The sequence below is a fragment of the Plectropomus leopardus genome, chromosome 1 (assembly GCF_026936395.1).
Source record: "Plectropomus leopardus strain MGB_pleo_1.0 chromosome 1, ASM2693639v1, whole genome shotgun sequence".
Taxonomy (NCBI): Eukaryota; Metazoa; Chordata; class Actinopteri; order Perciformes; family Serranidae; genus Plectropomus; species Plectropomus leopardus.
Genome location: NC_142176.1, coordinates 40595297 through 40601296, shown reverse-complemented (window position 1 = coordinate 40601296; position 6000 = coordinate 40595297).

Sequence of the window (6000 nt, the reverse complement as noted above, 5' to 3'; positions counted from 1 at the left end):
CCAAACATTGACTTTTGCCCGCCATGTTCAAGCATGTATGATATCAAGTCAGTGACTTGTGTTATAAAATGATCCCTGAGTTGCCGAGTTGATTTTTCCAACATGAGAGGCTGTTAATGTGAATTTTCCCAGTGGGAAAGTCATTATTCTGATTATCTGACAACACATAAATGCAGCATAATCCAGCCAATGAAGGCAACGAGTACTAGCCTTTCACAGAGTAGGGCAGGTCATTCCTTCCTTCCAATGCAAATTTGCATCCTGGACTGATATCCATGTTTTACTGATGCCTGAAGCCACACACACACACACACACACACACACACACACACACACACACACACACACGCACACACACACACACACAAACCCCAACTCCTAAATGCTCAGGATGGATGGATAGGTGCTCGGAGTGGTTGGAGGTTTATTGCCTTGCTCAGGGGCATGCTGTTTGTTCACAGCTGTAATGAACCCTGCAGTCTCTTAAGGACATAAGCACAACGTTAGACTGTTTTTTTTTTCAGTTAGTGTAAAATTTTTGATTAACTTTGGCTTGTGCTAATATCATCTGACTGAGCAAAAGAATATTTTTCACTCTAACCTCAACATAAGGGCTGCAGCTAACTTATTTTTAAAATATGAATGAGTCTAACAGTCACACTGTTTGAATAATGATTTAGCATTTTAGTATATGAAATATCAGAAAACAGGGGGAAATTCCTGTTATGATTTTCCAGAGCTGAAGTTGACATCTTGAGCTCAGCCGACCAACAAACAAAGATATAAAGTTTATTATAATATATGAAAAAGACAGTCAGTACATTGTCACATCTGAGAAGATGGAACCAGATAATATTTATATTTTTGAAAATGACTGAAGCAATGAATCAATTGACAAAATATAGAGTAACTCTCAGTCAATGAGGTAATCCTGGCTTGATCCCAGAGAGAAAATTCAGGTGGAGCAGCATGAGGACAGAAATAAAAGCAATAAAATACAGAAATAAATGATTAGACATATATTAAATAAAATCATAGAAATCAAACTAGAAACACACACACACATAGCCAACACAACTGCAACATCTCGCTGAACTGCTTGTCACCTCAGGCTGCAGAGAGACAGACAGACAGATAGACAAGCAGACGGACGTTGAGCCTCCAGCGGTGCTCTGTGGAGGCTGTACAGACAGATGTACCGACACTGAGTTTGGATGGAGAAACACTGCCCACCCTCAGCTGACAGGAGGACTTCGGGCTCTGATCCTTCAGGTCAGCTTTTGGACAGATTCAATCAAAGACTAAGTCCACACTCAGCCAGCTGAATCTGAAGATATATCATTCTTATACCGACATATCATCACTTCAGAATTATAAAGTTTAAACATTTTGGTGAAAACTGAGTTATTTGTGTACTCGTTTTGTGTGGCAACATATTAACATTGTGTAAAGTGGGTTATATGCATTTTTATATGGACTTTTTATTTAGAATGCAAAAAGGTTTACATTATTTTTGCTTTTTGGAAAGCAAAACTTTGAAGCTCAATATCTCAGAACTGCTCAGATCGCAGACAGAACCTCATAAATCTAAGTTAGAGATTTTATATGGGCAGCCAGTGTCAGGGTGGGTTGGAGGAGACAGGAAGTTTTTATATTTACTACTACATCAGGTTAGTTTTTCTTCAGTTTAGTTTAGCAAGAGGACGTCAGGTCACACAAATCTACAAAATGTTGAGGATGACACAATTAATCCAGTATTGGTTTCCAGTAGTCTAGATAGGCAACATTATACTGCCATCACAAATGTAATAAATAATAAAAATGTAACAATAAATACAATATTTATCATCAAATATAATGAGCTCTCACACCTTATGCATCTACTAAAAATGGAAGTCTTTCCTTTGCTTTTTAAAAATATCCGCACTCATATGATAGTACTTTGAGAACAATCCTCATGTACACAGATCTGCAAAAAACAACCAAAAACACTGTAGTATTCATGCCAGGCCAGTAGCTGGCGATGTTAACTTTGTAATGATACACCATAGAAAAACACCACATGCCTGCGCAAATTGCAGCCATGATGTCATTGTTCTCACAGGGTCCGTGCATGGCAGTTTACATTTTTAAAAGCTTACACTGTGGAACCTGGTTTCTAAAGTTTGCCGTTTCAGGCCACTAAAACACTGTTGTCATGTGAACGAAAGGCCAAACCACAGCAAAGTTCAATGTTTCATGCATGAACCATAAATGGCCCCTAAGTTTCCAGAAAGATGTAATCTAACTTTCTTTCTAACAATAGGGTGTCCTTTTTTCTTCCAGCATCTGAGAATGTCTTCAACTTAAAAAGTTTCTATTTTTTAAACAGAATTTGAGAAATTGTTTTTGTCATTTCCACCTGTATGGGGCTGTGGCTGTGGTTCAGAGGCAGAGTGGGTCGTCCACTAATTGGAAGGTTGGCGGCTCCTTAAGTCAACCTGTCAATGAATCCTTGGTCAAGATACCCCATATTGCTCCCGATGCTGCGCCATTAGTAGGCACGTTTCAATTACATATTTGTGCACAACTTCAGCAATATTTTCAAAATGTCAATGAAACACAATTTTGAAATGACTGCGTTTCCACTGAGTAATGTTCTGTGACTTCTCCTCTGTTGATAACATTCCAAGAAGCATGCTGATGGATGTTCAAAACATTAGCAGCTTTATTTCTATTGCAGCCACCTCACCACGCTATTATTTCCAATCAAAGGCGACATAGGCATGTTGTGCGAGCAATAATGGAAAGGCCCTTATACGTGGTAGCAATTACACATGAGGGATTTCTTGGAGGTGATAGACGATTTCACAGAGGAATTGTGGATTCAAAACTTCCAAATGATCCACTAAACTTGTAAAGAGTTATGCAATGCAATAATACCACTTGTAGTGCCTGCTGCATCATGAGCGAGGGAGCCAGTTCCTTTATCATGCGACCTATAAAAGTGAAGTGTCTACATTGCAGAAATTAACATGTTTCCATAAGGAATTTTTTACATTTGCAATTTTAATCTGCACAATTTGAGGGTTAATGGAAACCCGCCTATTGTGTGAGTGTGTGTAAGTGGAGTAGCAGGTAGCACTTTGTACAGTAGCCTCAATCACCGATGTGTTGATTTGTGAATGGGTGATTGTGACATGTAGTGTAAAAAGCACTTTGAGAGTTCGGACTAATCTGACTCATCAGTGGTCGCCATGTGAATCACCAGTGCCATCCCAGCATGCTTTGCACTGCAAGGGGAGACAGAGGAATACTGCAGTGTCTGTTCTTTATGATCATCAGATGAATCTGTCGAGTCATAAATCTCTCTCAGTCTTTTCTCTCTTTGCACCATATTTAATATTTTATTGGTGATAAACATAAAAGCTGCATAACAGGCTAATGTTCTCATCAATATTACTACTAAATGATAATAAATTTGAAGAGAGTGTTACACTCAGAAGGGAGTTTCCTCTGGAAGACAGGGATGTATTTGTTACAGCTGATGTGTGTTTTGCAGCTTCACAACAGAGCAACAGACTCTGGATCTGTGCAGAACAAACTTAAAGCTGTAGTTTGTAACTTCTATAAAAAAATGTAATATTTGGGGAAAGTCACAATATACAGACAGGAGTACATTAAACAGATAATCTGTGTAGGTGTATATATACTTATTCTATAGTATGTATTGTATGTCAATCTATCCTCACTCACATCCTACAATCCTGATCTCTCCTGGCTGTGTTTATGCATACGGCGTACATTTGGCAGATTGTGTATTTTTGTTTAATCTTGGAATTTCCAGTTCAGCTCCTACAATAAGTCTAAAATACACCGTGGAAACAAAATTGTAACATTCCTTCTGTTAAGTGCAAAAAATGTGCCATTGAACACATTCACACTACAATTTTTGGACCAAATAACTTTATTTCATTATTATTTTTTCAATGCATGTTGTCACTAGGTACAATGTCACTGTCAATGTTGCTGCAATCACTGACATATTCTAGTCTGTGATAAGAAAAAAAAACTTTGCTTGTAGTTGTTTGTTTTGTTTGTTTGTTTTTTCATGTAAAACATATTGGCAAAAAAATCTGAAATAAATAAACTCAATGAAGAAAGAAAATAGTATTAATGCATAATATTTTTTAAAGCTTGATTTTGAAACGCACATTTTGTGTGCAGAGCGATATGAGTGTGCGTAATATTAAAGCGGGCCCCGGGGTTTAAGATGATAATGCTTTCTTGGTTGTGGGTTTCAGTGTTTTTTTTCTCCACTCTGTTCCTGTGTCACTGGTTTGCCCAGCTACACACCTTACTTACGCCTCGTCAGTCCTTCCTGCTCGTCAGTTACTCTCAGCCAATCAGCTCCCTGCTTGTTATTCTGCCTCACCACCTGATTCCCCTCACCTGAGCTTCTTCAGCCTTTTTCTGCACGTGCACTTCATCCCCTCGTCAGTCTAGTTTTGTATTTAGGTCCTGCTTTTTAGTTCAGTCTTTGTCTGATCCCTGATTTGTTGGTGAGATGTTAGTTACTGTGTCAAAATTTTGATTAGAACTTTACGTTTTTTTTTTTTGTAATACCTTAATTTTCTGCTTTATTTCTATCCTCTCTTTTTTCAGTCTGAGCTGACAAAGTCACAATTTGTCTCGCCTCCACTCTCTCTGAGTCTCAACAGCAGAATCTATGAAAGCTGTTTTTCTTTTTTTCTGCAGCAGAAATGCAAATCAGTGACTGTAGCTGGAGGTAAAATTAGCATCTTTAATTAAAAAATTAGCAGCAAACAAACAATGTAAAACATACGAACCATTAAAGGAAAAACAACCTGAAGGAGCAGCGGAGGAATCTTTTTATCTGACTTCCACTGGATTTAATTATCAAATATGAATTACTGTGAGATTGCACAAACACAAACACATATCACAAATATGTGTCTACGCGGGTCTGTTGGGGAGTAATTAATAACCAATATTTTCACATCAAATACTGACTTTGATCCAACAAACAGTGTCATCCCCAGGAGAAAATCCAAATTTATTATGAAAATTAGATTTCTTTATTTCATCACTCTGTAACTTTTTTAATTTGCAAAATATAACCTATGGATGAAGGAAGAGGAATGCAGGCATGTCCGGTGCTCTCAGAGCAGGGCAGTCTTGTATCTGGAGATTTCCAAGAGTTGGTCCAAAGTGTACTGGAGCACACATACTTGAAGAAACAAACTTCATTATAGGAAAAACATTTTGACGCCCGGTACGTCCTCATCATCAGTCTTGACTCTGACTCTTGACTTGAGTTTAATCTCCAATATACTTTATACCCAAATCTCTTAAATCTCTCCTGACAGAGCATCATTTATCACCTGTGGGACAGTCGTACGGAAGCTCTGAGAGGCTAGGTGAAATTGTTTTTGTTTGTTTATTTTTTTCTTAAATCACTTCTTAAAACTGACTTTCGAAGATTTGTTTTTTTGCGATGTCACCTTTATTTGTTTACTGACTTATTTTTTTCATTTTTATCTCCTTCTCTATTCATGTTGCTGCTCTTACTCATTTTTACTTATTTATCTGTACCCCATCCTCCCTATGGCCTGTTCCTACCATCTTTTCACATTTTAATTTGTTCATCTATCTCTTATTCGCTTGTTTTTACCATCTTATCTTTGTTTTATCCCCACTGATATAATGCTATCTTGTTATATTACTTCTTATATTGTTTTTTATTGTCTTTTATTGTTTTACATTGACTTGTATTCCTTTTATTTGCTTTATTCTTTTTGACCTTTTACGGATTTTTTCTGGCCTTTTGCTTTGACTGTTCTAGACCTTTCTCTGTTTGGCATGTTTGTTGATGTTTATTTTTATCATTTCCTGAGTTGCTGCCTTTGCTTTGTCTGTCAAAGCAAAAACTGTTTTAAAGGTGCTATATAAATAAAGTTATTATTATTTGGAGTTTGTTGCATTTTTTTATGGAGGAGT